Here is an 18,123-nt window from a genome sequence, read left to right on the forward strand (position 1 = left end):
ATAGTCCCTGTCACCCTGTCATGTTTTAGAGTAATTCTGTAGTATGTACACATATATGATGTATAGTGTACACTGTATGTACAACCCTATTTGCACAATATAAGTAGACTAAAGGGAAAGTGAAGAAACTGGATTTGAATTTGTTTATTTAGAGGCAATGGCACCCCACTCCAGCACTCTTGCCTGGGAAATCCCATGGACGGAGGAGCCTGGCAGGCTGCAGTCCATGGGGTGGCTAAGAGTCGGACACAACTGAGTGACTTCACTTTCACTTTTCACTTTCATGCATTGGAGAAGGAAATGGCAACCCACTCCAGTGTTCTTGCCTGGAGAATTCCAGGGACAGAGGAGCCTGGTGGGCTTCCGTGTATGGGGTTGCACAGAGTCGGACACGACTGATGCGACTTAGCAGCAGTAGCAGCAGCATTTACATATAGAAATTTCAATGTTTTACTTTTTTTATCAGTGCTCTTAGAATCAACATCTGAACTTCAGACTAAATAACAATAGTCTTTATTATAATTGAAAATAAGTTTATTCTGACATATTGACTTGGCTATATACAAAATACAAAGCAATAAATAGTGGTCAAGAAAGAAATTTCTAGAGTTGCCAGGATTCAAGACCCACCAGTTAGTAGAAGTTTGAACTCGGACAACCACTCCATGCCTCAGTTTTCTCAACTGTAAAACTGGAGGTAATAACGACTTACCTCATGGCTTTTAATGGAGATAAAATGACATAGCTGAAAAGGACACACAAAGGTCAACAAATGTTCTCATTATAATTATTATTATTATAATAATAAGACTATATTAACATAAAGTTAATGATTTCAGGAGTATGGGACAGGATGAACAAACTGCTGTGCTTGGGTAGAAGGTTCAGGGTTTACATAGTATTTTTTAAGAACAATAAAAATGAAAACTTTACTAAATGTAGATGGGTTGCTCTTAAAAATGAAATGAGCTCCATCCAGAATGGCTCTGTGCTCACTTTATAGGTCTTTGAAGTAAAATACTCACATATCCCTAGAGGAACATTCAATTCTGAGAAATCACTTTCTGCAAGACCCTGCGGCAAGGAGCCAAGATCTTCACAATGCCAGGAAGTCAACAGAGGCCTGCTCTCCTGGCCTGCACACAGTGACTTGCAGCTTCCTGCCAGGACCCTGGGGAGTGATCAGGCTTCTCTGTGGAAAAAGAGGACTCTTGCCTGAAAAAATAATGTTCCATAAAGAAGTCTCTCCCTGATTCTCTGTCCTCTTGTCCTTTCTCTCACCAGTTCCAATACCTGACGTTACTAACCAGGCCTCACAACCTGAGTGGTATCCTCCTGAAGATTCAAAGATGCCCAGGGAAGCAAAGTGGAGATAACAAATATAAACTGATTACAGCCAGCTTATTTAAATATCCCCACCCCCAATTAATGCTAGTCCAACTTTGTCTGAGACTCTCTTTCTGATCCATCTGACAACAAAATATACATATAATGTAAACTGATACCTTATCAAAATTTTAATCTTGGCAGAAGATTCAGGATTTCACGAACTCAGTAAAAGATGATGGAGACTGGTTTGAATCACATTCAAAACCAATGATAAATGCTGCTGCTGCTGCTGCTAAGTCACTTCAGTCGTGTCCGACTCTGTGCAGCCCCATAAACAGCAGCCCACCAGGCTCCCCAGTCCCTGGGATTCTTCAGGCAAGAACACTGGAGTGGGTTGCCATTTCCTTTTCCAATGCATGAAAGTGGAAAGTGAAAGTGAAGCTGCTCAGTCCTGTTGGACTCTTTGAGACACCATGGACTGTAGCCTACCAGGCTCCTCCATCCATGGATTTTCCAGGCACGAGTATTGGAGTGGGTTGCCATTTCCTTCTCCAATGATAAATGAGGTTTTAGCAATAACGACTAAAGAATAAAAATTTGACAAGGATGGTAACATGTAAATATTGAAGGGAATGAGTTAAACATCGAAGGACTAATAGTGTTTCTTGGAAAAATTTATGAAGTCCTTAATTAATTTTGTAAACGTTACTTTTCTAGAATGTGAAGTGAAAGTGAACATTAGATGACCTATTAAAATTTTTTGCAGAAAAATTACACACACACATACATATATGTATCTATCACCTCCAATGGGCATAATTTATTCTTTACTATTTCTAAGAATTAGCTCACTATTATAAATTACATTCCTAATATAAACTAAGAACATATTTATAATATATTTACTGTTTACCTATGACCTACCAGGGCATATGCACCCTGGCTCTGAGACAACTTGAAACTTAGCTTCCATCAGAGTGGTCTCTCTGCATTTATTATAACAGGTGAACTTGGTCCCTCCCTCGGCCCTTTGCACTCGCTATTCCCTTTGCTGGGAAAACCACACCCAGATCTGCTCAAATATGCTTCCTTGGGGAAAACATCCCTGACCAAACTTCCAAAATTAGCAGCTCCCATCACTTCATTCTGTCTTTTCTTCATAGGACCTGTCACTACTTGACATTTAATATTTGTTTATTTGTGTTATAATTGCCTCTTCTACTAGAATGGAGGCTCTTTGAAAACAAAGATTTCTGAGTCTTATTCACTGCTGTATCCCCAGGGCTGAAATTAGTGTCTACCAGGGTAGATACCCAGTACATACTTGAGAAATAGAATGAAAGAGTGATTATTCAGTTCTATTTTCTTTTTCAAGGTAAAGCTCTATTCATCCCTCATTTTTCTATTCACTTTGAAATGTCAGCTCCTGTTTTAAGTGACTCACCTTAAGTGGGCTTTTTCCAAGACAAATTACCTGCAGGTAATGAGGCTTTCCTGCTTTAGACATTCCTTCCCTCCCTTTGCAGGGATAACAAACAGACGTCATGCTGTTAGGCCACCATGGCTGATGGTACTAGCTTCCCAGAACATTGTTTCTGAGGTGTGGTCCCAGTCCAGCCAGAAAGAGCACTGGAGAATTGATCAATCATCAGTGTTTTCTAGGGGACAAGATGGGGTCATGGTAGTAGAATTATTGATTTAGAAAACCTTATTAAAACAAAAATTTTCCTGGGGAAAAACACATTTTGTTATTAGCACCTTAGCTTCAATTTTCAGATGACCAAATACATCCTTCCTATTGATAGGATTCTTAAGAACCTCAGGGGCTAAGTGGTCTAATTTTTTTTTAATATCTAAACATGTACCAGGACAACCCTCCAACTGCTGTTTGAAGCCTTCAGGAACAAGAAATTTTCAACTCGCCAACTCCTTTATTGGACTCCTTTAATTCTTAAAAAAAAAAAAAAGTTTCCACTTAGGCTCTCCCCTGCTTGTTACTCTCACATGTGACTGAAAGCCCCTAAAAACTAACCTCCTTGGTCTTCTGGTCTCCTGGCCAAATTTTCCCCTTTTCTTCAGTACATTCTCTTATGATGTGATTTAGAATTCCTTCATCATCTTTCTGAGTTGTTGTAGCACGGGATAAATTGTGAAAATGTCTTCAAAAAGTGCACCTGCTACCCTGGACATGTTATGACCTCAGGCATGGTTTGTTCAATGAAGAGTGAAATGGGATTTGCACCTCCTTCTTTTTAACATTACACTCTTTGTGCGTGGCCCAAGACCACTGTGAGTGGCTCTAGCGGTTACATCACATCATGGCCCCAAATTACTGAAGTCAACTGCTAATCCAGATACACTTCCATGTCTTCCTAAAGGAGAGCAATGGGTTTATGGAACTCAAGTCACAGCTTTGCATACATTCCTATGCAATTCTATGTGTCTGAGGTGATACTGTATACAATCAAATTCAACCTTTCAGATCTTTTGAGAATATTTACTTTTAGCAAAAATTATGTTGACTATCTCTTCCAGTGTCACAGAATCAATTTGTTGTAGATAGAGTCCTTCCAAAAACTGGAGCATACCATAAATATTGTTGTTGTTGTTCAGCTGCTAAGTCATGTCCAACTCTTTGTAACCCCACGGTCTGCAGCACACCGTGCTTCCCTGTCCTTCACTATTTCCCAGAGATTGCTCAAATTCATGTCCATTGAGTTGGTGATGCTATCTAACCATCTCCATCTCTGCTGCCCCCTTCTCTTTTGCCTTCAATCTTTCAAAGAATCAAGGTCTTTTCCAATGAGTTGACTCTTTGCATCAGGCGGCCAAAGTATTAGAGCTTCAGCTTCAGCAACAATCCTTCCAATGATGCTCAGGGTTAATTTCCTTTAGGATTGACTGGCTTGATCTCCTTGCAGTCCAAGGGACTCTCAGGAGTCTTCTCCAGCACCACAATTAGAAAACATCAATTCTTCAGCATCCAACCTTCCTTATGGTCCAATTCTCACAACTGTACATGACTACTAGAAAAGCCATAGCTTTGACTACAATAAATATACTTTTATTCAACTTGTAAGTTTTTCCTTTATATAAATCAGGATGAATATATTAAATAATTCTTTAATATAGTAAAACTCAGACTATTTGAAATTATGTTCCTTTGAGAAACCCATATGCAGGTCAGGAAGCAACAGTTAGAACTGGACATGGAACAACAGATTGGTTCCAAATAGGAAAAGGAGTACATCAAGGCTGTATATTGTCACCCTGCTTATTTAACTTAGATACAGAGTACATCATGAGAAACAACGGGCTGGAGGAAGTACAAGCTGGAATCAAGATTGCTGGGAGAAATATCAATAACCTCAGATATGCAGATGACAACACCCTTATGGCAGAAAGTGAACTAAAGAGCCTCTTGATGAAAGTGAAAGAGGAGAGTGAAAAAGTTGGCTTAAAATTGAACATTCAGAAAACTAAGATAATGGCATCTGGTCCCATCACTTCATGGCAAATAGGGAAACAGTGGAAACAGTGGCAGACTTTATTTTTTGGGGCTCCAAAATCACTGCAGATGGTGACTGAAGCCATGGAATTAAAAGACACTTCCTCCTTGGAAGGAAAGTTATGACTAATCTAGATAGCATATTAAAAAGCAGGGACATCACTTTGCCAACAAAGGTCCGTCTAGTCAAAGCTATGGATTTTCCAGTGGTCATGTATGGATGTGAGAGTTGGACTGTGAAGAAAGCTGAGCACCAAAGAATTGATGCTTCTGAACTGTGGAGTTGGAGAAGACTCTTGAGAGTCCCTTGGACTGCCAGGTGATCCAACCAGTCCATCCTAAATGAGATCAGTCCTGGGTATTCATTGGAAGGACTGATGTTGAAGCTGAAACTCCAAAACTTTGGCCACCTGATGCGAAGAGCTGACTCATTTGAAAAGACCCTGATGCTGGGAAAGATTGACGGCAGGAGGAGAAGGGGACGACCAAGGATGAGATGGCTGGATGCCATCACCGACTCGATGGACATGGGTTTGGGTGGACTCTGGGAGTTGGTGATGGACAGGGAGGCCTGGTGTGCTGCGGTTCATGGGGTCGCAAAGAATCAGCCATGACTGAGCAACTGAACTGAACTGAATAGGTAGTAGGTAGGCATAGAAGAAATGAGAAAAAGGACTTGGGCCCAATATTTGGGGTGCTACTAGGGTGACAGAAAAGTTAGGGCCATGCCTACTAGGCCGCAGCTGGAAGTTATAAAGTGACTCAAGGTGGGAATGGCAATTCCCCCCTCTCCATACCTTGCTCCTTCCAGCAAAGTGGTATAGCTAAAACTCTAGTTAAACACAGATAGCAATTTAATAAGTCATCCCACTAAAGGACAGCCGCACACTTTCATGGGTTCCTGTAACAGAACACATCTCAGATACCTGGGGCCCACTCAGCAAAACTTCCTTTGTTCTATGAAGGAGAATGGGTATTTTTCTCCCCATAATTCCTCCTACACCTTCAAAGAGAAATTTCTAAGTTTTTCTTTCTCCTCCCACAGTTCCATTTAACTACTCGTTTTTAACTCTCAATAGAATCCTCCTCCTTTGTACATGCTCTCTGAGCTTTGGCCTATGTAAATCTGCTCACATTTTTGCTGGTAATCTCCGTATATAAATGCCTTTGCTCACCACACGACATTCTGTGCCTCTTTAAAATTCTCAACCTAGGTGATTCTGGTTATCTGTTGTTTTAATGGATTTTTAAAAAACTTTTTTTTTTTCCTCATGATTTTGAGGGTCAGGAATTCCCAAAGAATTCAGCTGGGCAGTTCTGATCCATGTGGTGTCAGCAGGGGCAGGTGGGACGGGAGGACCATTATCCAAACTGTCTTCTTTACAGAGAGACAACAACTCAATGTTCCTGGCCAACGTCTCCCCACAGTGTCTCTTCCTTCAGGGCCTTGCCACATGGCTTGAACTTCTCACAGTATTGTGGTCTCAGGGTAATCTATCTTCTTAATGATGGCTGACCTCCAAGAGACCAAGGTAGAAGCTTCCTGTCCACTGAAAGGCTTGCCCAGAACTGGTATAACATCTCTTCTGCCATACTCTGTCGCTCAAAGCAGGTATGAGTCAGCTCAGATTCGAAGGCAGGATAATGAACCCACCTCCTTAGGGGAGGAGCATCAAATAATTTGTATCTATCTTTAATCTGCCAGAGACATTTACACTGATTGTCGACTTCCCTATCCTTAAAATTTTGAGAGCAGATAGTTACACTTCTCATTTCAATGGACCATTAATCTATCCTTTTGGGATATATCATATATACACACACACATGATATTGTTATTAAGAAGAGAGGCAAGGAACAAAAAGTCTGGCTACCTAATTTAGCTAACACAAGCAATAGTCCTCACCAGTGTTATCTGAACACCTGGCATGTTGCAACTTGCAAGTCATTTTTCAAATATTGACAATCGTGAACAGCTAAATTTCTAAATAATGAATTAGAGCAGATCCAAGCTTTTTTCTATAACGGCATCACTCTGTCTCCCATGCATTCCCAACTGCATTCTTCGGGGGAGGTTTAAGGGGTGGAGTTGCTGTAGCTCTTCTACTGAGAACTGCTCATAACCCTGGCACACGATGGGAAAATTCCACACCCCAGCCATCACCCATCCTGCATGGCTTAGAAGGAAAAAAAAGATTAAGAACTTGCAGCTTAGAGCATGTTTTTAATGAAGCCAGTATTAGCTAGCTAGATAAAATCTGGGTAAAATCCAATTATGAAGCAATTTTGAATTTTATTTTGCTCAGCAGTGACAAAGAAAAATCTTCTAGTCATGTCCTCCCTTGTCTCTTCTGCCTTTCTCTTTCTTTCTCCCAGCCCTCTCCCCACAGAGCTCACAAATAGGGGCTAACAAAACTTAGTAAAATGTACCAACTACCAATCATACTGGAAAAAATAGCTCAAAAGTCATACATTGCTAAGATTGGGCCAGAAAACTGTTTGCTGACACTGAAAACAGCAGATATTTATAGTTTCAAAAGCACAATGTCTCATTCCACAACTATTTCTAATTACTAAGTATATACTGTTATAAAATAAAATTTTCCCTTATCACCTCCTTGAGACAACGACTTAGCTCCACCTTCCGTGGACCTTGTGAGCTGCCTGTCATTTGCAGGTGGTTTTCATATATCCAGAGAGAATACGTTCCCTTGGGCCCTGGAGCAGTCAGAGCTGCTCTGTTTCTATATTTGGTATCAATCCCACAGTGCAGGATTCGGCGGCACTGGGTCTGTTGTTGCTGGGCTGAACTTTGCACAGAAACCAACTAACTTCTTAATGGTCCTCACAAAATCATTAAAAATTCATCTGTGACACTGTGCCTCTCAGCTACGACAGTAAATATCAAATCCTAGAACCAAGAGGACATGAATTCCTGCCACAACACTGATCAGAAATGGTCAATCTAGTGAGCAAAAACAGAGTATCTAGAATCAACTTACAAAGAAATAAAAATTTTTAAATCTTTATCACTCATTAGAGATACTATTAATAACTAAAATGCTGCAAGCGGAAAAGCCTAGAAAGCAGCATAATTTAAGAAAAAGTACAGGTGGAGAGTTCTGGGGCTTGAAATATGGCTCCTTTCTACCACAAACACACTAAATCATGTGTGTGGGGTGAGTGGCTAAACTTTCCTGAACCTCATTGTCCTCAATTAGGAAGCAGCTAGATTTGACAGTCCTTAATGACTTGGGCAAATTTAGAATTTCGTGGTTCTTGGGTGGTTCTTGGGAAATGTATCGCATGACATCTCTTATATGTAGAATATAAAAAGAAAAGATACAAATGAACTTACTGACAAAACAGGAAGAAACTCACAGACTTAGAAAACGAACTAATGGTTGCCCAGGCGGAAGGACGGGAGAAAGGAATATTTAGGGAGTTGAGATGGACAAGAACACACTGCTACATTTAAAATAGATAACCAACTAGGACCTACTGTATAGCACAATGAATGCTGCTCAACGTTCTGGGGCAGCCTGGATGGGAGGGGAGTTTGAGGGAGAATGGGAATATGCATATGCATGGCTGAGTCCCTCTCCCTGTTCACCTGAAACGAGCACAACATTGCTAATGAGCTATACTCCAGTACAAAATAAAAAGTTTTTAAAAAATAGTAGCATGGCTTGTTTTTGGAAGGGAGGGGGGAAAGTAAGAAAAGGGAAACAGAGAGGAGGCAGTGAGGGAGGGAGAGGAACTAAGGGAGTGAGGGACAGAGGAAATGAGGAAGGGTTAGGGTGAGGAAGAAAGGAAAGAAAGAAGGAAAGGGGAAGAGGGAGAAAGAGAGAGGGAGAGGGCGAAGGGACGCCAGAAAGGTTCCATCTAATGACTGGAAGTCTGGGAGTGGATGTGGGGGAAGGAAAGCATTTGGAGGCTACTGAGGTTGATTCCAGCTTGTGCTTCTTCCAGCCCAGCGTTTCTCATGATGTACTCTGCATAGAAGTTAAATAAGCAGGGTGACAATATACAGCCTCGACGTACTCCTTTTCCTGTTTGGAACCAGTCTGTTGTTCCATATCCAGTTCTAACTGTTGCTTCCTGACCTGCATATAGGTTTCTCAAGAGGCAGGTCAGGTGGTCTGGTATTCCCATCTCTTGAAGAATTTTCCACAGTTTATTGTGATCCACACAGTCAAAGGCTTTGGCATAGTCAATAAAGCAGAAATAGATGTTTTTCTGGAACTCTCTTGCTTTTTCGATGATCCAGTGGATGTTGGCAATTTGATCTGGTTCCTATGCCTTTTCTAAAACCAGCTTGAATATCTAGAAGTTCACGGTTCGCGTATTGCTGAAGCCTGGCTTGGAGAATTTTAACCATTACTTTACTAGCGTGGAAGAAGCACAAGCTGGAATCAAGATTGCTGGGAGAAATATCAATAACCTCAGATATGCAGATGACACCACCCTTAAGGCAGAAAGTGAAGAAGAACTAAAAAGCCTCTTGATGAAAGTGAAAGTGGAGAGTGAAAAAGTTGGCTTAAAGCTCAACATTCAGAAAACTAAGATCATGGCATCTGGTCCCATCACTTCATGGTAAATAGATGGGGAAACAGTGGAAACAGTGTCAGACTTTATCTTTCTGGGCTCCAAAATCACTGCAGATGGTGACTGCAGCCATGAAATTAAAGGACATTTACTCCTTGGAAGGAAAGTTATGACCAACCTAGATAGCATATTAAAAAGCAGAGACATTACTTTGCCAATAAAGGTCTATCTAGTCAAGGCTATGGTTTTTCCAGTGGTCATGTATGGATGTGAGAGTTGGACTGTGAAGAAAGCTGAGCACCGAAGAATTGATGCTTTTGAACTGTGGTGTTGGAGAAGACTCTTGAGAGTCCCTTGGACTGCAAGGAGATCCAACCAGTCCATTCTGAAGGAGATCAGCCCTGGGTGTTCTTTGGAAGGAATAATGCTAAAGCTGAAACTCCAGTACTTTGGCCACCTCACGCAAAGAGATGACTCATTGGAAAAGACTCTGATGCTGGGAGGGATTGGGGGCAGGAGGAGAAGGGACGACCCAGGATGAGATGGCTGGATGGCATCACGGACTCGATGGACATGAGTCTGAGTGAACTCTGGGAGATGGTATTGGACAGGGAGGCCTGGTGTGCTGTGATTCATGGGGTTGCAAAGAGTTGGACATGACTGAGTGACTGAACTGAACTGAACTGAACTGAGGTCATGGAGAAGGCTCAGAAGGAGAAAAGTGGGGGTCATGAGAAGTACGAAAGGAAGTGAGGAAAGAAATGGCAGGCAAAGTAGGTATGGATATTAAGAGGCAATGGGGATATCTGGGTTTCCAATCAGGCCCTGAAATTCTCCTACCTATCTGCCTTCTATGCTGTTTCACACACTAACAATCCCCTTACCGGTGTATGCACCTTCTTCCTACCATCGTAAGAAATAACTTACCTGTGTATAGCACAAAGAACTATTTCCTATCATAAGCCATAATGGAAATGAATACGAGAAAGACCGTGTGTGTGTGTGTGTGTGTGTGTGTGTGTGTGTGTAATGTATTTTGCTGTTATTGGTGTGGTCACTAAGTCATGTCTTTGCGACCCCATGGACTCTAGTCTGCCAGGCTCCTGTCCATGGGATTTTCCAGGAAAGAATACTGGAGTGGGTTGCCATCTGCTTTTCCAGGGGATCTTTCCAACCCAGGAGTTGAACCCACATTTTGCTTGGCAAGTGGATTCTTTACCTCTGAGTCACCTGCGAAGCCGTCTGTGTGTATGTGTGTGTGTGTGTGTGTGTGTGTGTGTGTGTGTGTGTGTGTAAAACTGAGTCATTTTGCTATACAGTAGAAATTATCACAGGGCTTCCCTGGTGGCTCAGCGGGTAAAGCGTCTACCTGCAGTGCGGGAGACTGGGGTTCTAACCCTGGGTTGGGAAGATCCCCTGGAGAAGGAAATGGCAACCCACTCCAGTATTCTTGCCTGGAGAATCCCCATGGGAAGAGGAACCTGGTAGGCTATAGTCCATGGGTTGCAAAGAGTTGGACATGACTGAGTGACTTCACTTTACTTCAGAAATTATCACAACACTTAAATCAACTATACTCCAATATACTTTTTAAAATTTAAAAAAAAAAAGAAATAATGCAGTGGAAGAGGTTTCACCTCACATTCTCCAGGCTCTGGAGAGAGCACCAGCACGGACATAGAGCATGGTCACGAGAGCAGTGGGATGGTCTGGTGTTTGACTTGTACCATTCTGAAGTGGGCAGAGATGCTCTGCTGTGCTCTGTGTTGTCAAGAATGGGGTAGGGAGCTTCACATTCATACTCCTAAAACTGAGGGAGACTATATCGTGGGGCACAGAGGGCTCCATTTTCCACCCTACGTATCACACTGTTTTCAGCCCTCATCACTCACTCAGCAGCTCCTTTCCTTGGTTGGCCTCCAGCCAAGCGAGGGTTTAATTCAAGGATTTAAATTCCTTTTTTAACTTTTCCAACATACGCAAAAGTAGAGAGATCAGTAGAACAAATACCATATGTTTTTGTTATATATTTGGCTTCACCAATTATCAGCATTCAGCCATTCTTCTTTTACCAAATGCTGGCTGCCCACAAAATATCATCAAAATGACCTTTTGATAAGACAAAGCTGAGTTTTTTCTTACCTGATAAGGGAGAATAGCACCTTCCCAGAGTCTCACTACTCTCTTTAAAGGAAGGATGCCAAACTTGGGATATTTAGTAGATTGTGGAGTCTAGTTTAAGGGGGATCATTCAGTGGGGAGGGGGGCATGATTAGGACTAAGTAAGGATCATGATGTAATCATTTACGATCTGTGGATACAGTAAGCTGTATTTTGAGGCAGGGTTAAAAAAAAGTTCTAGGGTATAACCACTGGCTTGTTGCTGTCCGTTAAAAAGTTAAATAGCTTAATGTTCATTTAAATGGGCTTTATGAGAGGTTCCTATAACAACCAGTAAATTTATTAGTTTCTTTTATCTTCCTGGGCAACAGTACCACGGAAGAGTGAAATCAAATTGATGAAGGCAGTGGAATAAAAAAGTTATACTGGCTAAGCAGCCCAATGCTGCATGTGTGTGCTCAGCCACATCTGACTCTTTAAAACCCCATGGACTCCAGTCTGCCAGGCTCCTCTGTCTATGGAATTTTTCCAGCCTAGGATACTGGAGTGGGTTGCCATTTCCTCCTTCAAGGGATCTTCCCGACCCAGGTATCAAACCTGTGACTCCTGTCTTCTGCACTGGCAAGTGGATTCTTCACCCCTGAGCCACCTGGGAAACCCCAGCAGAAAAGTAAAGTCATATTGATGTCTACTGGAAGTTCTGTGGGGGTGTGTCTTTTGAGTTCCCACTGTCATCTACTGGCCACTCACTTTCATTTTTATGTGCTTTAGTATTTTTAATTATTGCTTTTTTAAAGTTACCAAATGGTATCCAGCTCATAGAAACAGTCTGTGACTGCTAACAACCAAAACCCTCATATACATGTAATTTAAAATTTATTTCAATTATTCTGTTCATGGCTTTATTAGGAAAGCCAAGGAAATAACTCCCATGCTAGGAATTCACTGTCACACTCAGGAATAAAAACTGTCATGGACTATTCCAAATCTCAGAGAGCGCTAAACAGAAATCATTGCCTTATTTGGCCAACAGCCAGTCTAAGTCATACTAACAGGAGCCCTGAGAACCAGCAAGTAAAATTTCAATGTGGGCTTTGTGTGGAGTGTGTAGGTAAGGTCAGCTCCTTTTTATTAAATTAAACCATTCTTCTAAAGGAAAATACTGTGTAAAGAAAGTAAGGAAAATATATCATAACTCTGAATATTTATTTCTTTGGGTTTCTGGTAAAAATATGAGTGCATTCAGGCTACAAACATTAATTGAGTATATTTTAAATGTGGGGCAAATAAATAACAATGTCATTTGCAGAAACATAGAGGAACCTAGAGATTATTATCGCAGTAAGTGAAGTCCCATAGAGAAAGAGAAATACCATGTGATATCACTTATATGTGGTCTAATTAAAGAAAAGGTAGGAATTAACTTATTTACAAAATAGAAATAGACTTACAGACATCAAAAACAAACTTATGGTTCAGTTCAGTTCAGTCGCTCAGTCGTGTCCAACTCTTTGTGACCCCATGAATTGCAGCACGCCAGGCCTCCCTGTCCATCACCATCTCCCAGAGTTCACTCAGACTCACGTCCATCGAGTCTGTGATGCCATCCAGCCATCTCATCCTCTGTCGTCCCCTTCTCCTCCTGCCCCCAATCCTTCCCAGCATCAGGGTCTTTTCCAATGAGTCAACTCTTCTCATGAGGTGGCCAAAAGTTACCATATGGGAAATGTGGTGAGGAGGGATAAATCAGGAACTTGGGCTGAACATATACACACTACTATCTTATCATAAGATACATAACCAACAAGGACCTACTGTGTAGCACAGGGAACTCTACCCAATAGTCTGTGATAACCTATATGAGAAAAAAATCTGAAAAAGAATAGATATCTGTATAATTCAATCACTTTGCTATATTGCTGAAACTAACACAACATTGTAAATCAACTATATGCCAATAAAATTAAAATACTAAAAACTAAAATAAGTGTGGGGCAAGGAGGGGCTGCATAGAAGGGAGAAGCCACAGCTCGGCTTTTGAGAAAAGCCTACCTTGGTGAAAAAAATCACCACTTGACTTCAGGGACAAATCTGGGTGGGAGTGGCAAAGAAATTACTCAACGTCTAACCTGTTAATGCTTTTAAGCTTCAAATTCTACTATAAAGAATCTTGCAAGATCTTAAGGATGGGAAGAAACAACGCACATGTAGTGACCTGTATCTTGAAGCTATTGTTTTAGCTGCAGTTTCTGCCCTTGAGAAGCCTAGTAAAGGCCAAGAGGAGGAGGGAAGGCCTGCAGGTTGTGTTGGAACCAGTCATCCGGAGCCGTGCCGTCATGTTTGGCTGTGTTCTGTGCATCGGTGAACAGGATCCTGTTTTGATTATAGCCATGCTTCAGGAGTATGAACAGCCAGCATCACCCTCAGGTTTGGGCAAGAAGGGGCTCTGTTCTGGGCCCGTGCTTTACAGGACTGCTAGTACCCATACTGTGACTCCTGGGTCCTTTGGGACCTGACCTCGGTACTAAGGAAGTGTGATCATCAGTTAAATGTTCACATCTGTCTCTAACCCTGCTTCGGCCTCAGGGCAACATTGCTCCATATCTCTGGCTTTATATTCTTGAAAAGAAAAGCAACTGTGTCCTAATGCCCCAATAGTTTGCAGATTTTTCCACAGACAGTGCTCCAGAGAACTGGGAGGATATGAATGACAGGAAAGCTTGAGTAAGAGAAAAGACAAATTAGCTAACTTGTCAATCCCTCCTCTCAGAATACACTAGACTTCTGCATAATGAAGTATTTCCCAGGAGTGCTGAGCACCCATTCCACCTCTCTTCTTTCCCACTCATAGTTCTAGAGACAAAAATTCGTGAACTGCTGGCCGCTATGAAACACTTTACAGAGTGAAACAATTCAAATGACTTAAATATGTATCAGGCTGAACCATATAAAATTTTCCCTTTTTGGGTAGATTAACCTGAATGGTTCAAATGAATACACACACCAGACACACACACACCTCATTATATCTAAAGACATAGGTGCATGAAGTATGACAGCAATCCTTTAGAATATGATATAGATCTAAAATTGCTTTAAAATAGGGTAAAAATTAAGGAATAAGTGTAACAGATTTATGTAATGAAATTATTTTATAATATTTTCTGTGATCACATTTTATCACATGCAATCCCATTACAATGTTTAAACATGATATGTAAATTCATGGTTTGTGTATGATATTTAAAGTTCATGATTATTTCTAAGTCAAAATACTGTTTTGAACAGTTTTTTGACAATTTCACTTGCTATTGCTTTAGGAAAATAAAGTTTCCCTGAAACAGTTAATAAAAAACTGTATGAAGTGAAAGTCACTTAGTCATGTCTGAATCTTTGTGACTGTGTGGACTATACAGTCTATGGAATTCTCCAGGCCAGAATACTGAAGTAAGTAGCTGTTTCCTTCTCCAGGGGATCTTCCCAACCCAGGGACTGAACCCAGGTCTCCCACGCTGCCGGCAGATTCTTTACCAGCTGAGCCACCAGGGAAGCCCAAGAAAACTGGGGTGGGTAGCCTATCCCTTCTCCAGCAGATCTTCCCAACTCAGGAATCGAACCAGGGTCTCCTGTATTATATTGCAGGCAGATTCTTCACCAGCTGAGCAACCAGGAAAGCCCAAACACTGTATAGAACTAAAAAAATGTATAGGACCAAAATAGCTCATGAAGATGGCATGGTTGAGAAGAGACCATAAATTATTTGAAAATTTTGCATAAGTATTTGTTTTGCTGAAATAAAATTTAAAAATTTATGGGATAAATATAAAGCAATTCATAAATTATGTAGAGCTATATTTTATCACTCCTCAAATTATCATTAGCTTACTCAAAGAACATCCATAGGTGCACAAAAATCTAAAAAAAAATCAGTCATCTTTGGCAGGTGACAGATTTAATTCTATTAAACCTATAGCTTAAAAGATAGTCATGATTTATTATCACAAAGATATATTTGCCACAGTAGCACAGAATGGATTTTACTTAAGAGTCTGCTAAACTTGCTTCGTTACTTTTAAATATCCGTATTCTTGCTCCAGGTCCCTCAGATGTTCAGAGCAGCCCTGTTTCCAGCAATATCTTTATGAATCAATCACAGTTAGTCATTGGCACCTATGATGTGCTGACTAGATTAGAAAGAAAGATGTTTTAAGGTGATCAGACTATAGAAGAGACTCCTGCAAGACTCTTAACTCAAAAGCCCAGAGAGGCCAAGCAGCCATCCTAAGCCAGTGAAGCAGGTGGGAAGGAGTCACGTTGGTGATGTTGATCGTGGTGAACAGGACAGACTTTATGTTCTGTCTATAAGAGGCCCCTACCCCCCACCTGCAGCCTACTCTTGCATTGTTCCCATGAGGGAATGTGGGGCAAAGACTGCCAGAACCTGTGCTTTTTTAAATAGTTAGGAATATGGATTTTTTTTTTTTAGGTCATACCTGAATGGTATAGTGGTTTTCCCTACTTTCTTCAATTTAAGTTTGAATTTTGCAATAAGGAGTTCATGATCTGAGCTCCTGGTCTTTGTTTTACCTGACTGTATAGAGCTTCTCCATCTTCACTTCAGGTATGACCTAAATCAACTCCTTTATGATTATACAGTGGAAGTGACAAACAGATTCAAGGGATTAGATCTAATAGAGGCAAAAAGGCAAAATAGTTGTCTGAGGAGGCCTTACAAATAGTTGAGAAATGAGGAAAAGTGAAGGCAAAGGAGAAAAGGAAAGATATATCCATCTGAATGTAGAGTTCACAAGAATAGCAAGGAGAGATGAGAAAGCCTTCCGAAGTGAACAATGCAAAGAAATAAAGGAAAACATTAGAACGGGGAAGACAAGAGATCTCTTCAAGAAAATCAGAAATACCAAGGGAATATTTCATGCAAAGACGGGCACAATAAAGGACAGAAATGGACTCAACAGAAGCAGAAGATATTAAGAAGAGGTGGCAAGAATACACAGAGCTATACAAAAAGATCTTCATGACCCAGATAACCACGATGGTGTGATCACTCACCTAGATCAGACATCCTAGAATGTGAAGCCAAATGGCCTTAGGAAGCATCACTACAAACAAAGCTAGTGGAGGTGATGGAATTCCAGCTGAGCTATTTCAAATCCTAAAAGATGATGCTGTGAAAGTACTGCACTCAATATACCAGCAAATTTCGAAAAGTCAGTAGTAGCCACAGGACTGAAAAAGGTCAGTTTTCATTCCAGTCCCAAAGAAAGGCAATGCCAAAGAATGTTCAAACTACTGCACAATTGCACTCATCTCATACGCTTGCAAAGTAATGCTCAAAATCCTCCAAGCTAGGCTTCAACAGTACCTGAACCAAGAACTTTCAGATGTTCAAGCTGGATTTAGAAAAGGCAGAGGAACCAAAGATCAAATTGCCAACATCTGCTGGGTCATAGAAAAGGCAACAAAATTCCAGAAAAACATCTACTTCTGCTTTATTGACTATGCCAAAGCTTTTGACTTAACTGTGTGGATCAAAACAAACTGTAGAAAATTCTTTTTTTTTTTTTAACTTTATTTTACTTTACAATACTGTATTGGTTTTGCCATACATTGACATGAATCCACCACGGGTGTACATGCATTCCCAAACATGAACCCCCCTCCCACCTCCCTCCCCATAACATCTCTCTGGGTCATCACTGTGCACCAACCCCAAGCACGCTGCATCCTGCATCGGACATAGACTGGCAATTCGATTCTTACATGATAGTATAGATGTTTCAATGCCATTCTCCCAAATCATCCCACCCTCTCCCTCTCCCTCTGAGTCCAAAAGTTCATTATACACATCTGTGTCTTTTTGCTGTCTTGCATACAGGGTCATCATTGCCATCTTTCTAAATTCCATATATATGTGTTAGTATACTGTATTGGTGTTTTTCTTTCTGGCTTACTTCACTCTGTATAATCAGCTCCAGTTTCATCCATCTCATCAGAACTGATTCAAATGTATTCTTTTTAATGGCTGAGTAATACTCCATTGTGTATATCTACCACAGCTTTCTTATCCATTCATCTGCTGATGGACATCTAGGTTGCTTCCATGTCCTGGCTATTATAAACAGTGCTGCGATGAACATTGGGGTACATGTGTCTCTTTCAATTCTGGTTTCCTCGGTGTGTATGCCCAGCAGTGGGATTGCTGGGTCATAAGGTAGTTCTATTTGCAATTTTTTAAGGAATCTCCACACTGTTCTCCATAGTGGCTGTACTAGTTTGCATTCCCACCAACAGTGTAGGAGGGTTCCCTTTTCTCCACACCCTCTCCAGCATTTATTGCTTGCAGATTTTTGGATCGCAGCCATTCTGACTGGTGTGAAGTGGTACCTCATTGTGGTTTTGATTTGCATTTCTCTAATAATGAGTGATGTTGAGCATCTTTCCATGTGTTTGTTAGCCATCCGTATGTCTTCTTTGGAGAAATGTCTATTTAGTTCTTTGGCCCATTTTTTGATTGGGTCATTTATTTTTCTGGAATTGAGCTGCATAAGTTGTTTGTATATTTTTGAGATTAGTTGTTTGTCAGTTGCTTCATTTGC

This window comes from Ovis canadensis, chromosome 25 (assembly GCF_042477335.2).
Source record: "Ovis canadensis isolate MfBH-ARS-UI-01 breed Bighorn chromosome 25, ARS-UI_OviCan_v2, whole genome shotgun sequence".
Classification (NCBI taxonomy): Eukaryota; Metazoa; Chordata; class Mammalia; order Artiodactyla; family Bovidae; genus Ovis; species Ovis canadensis.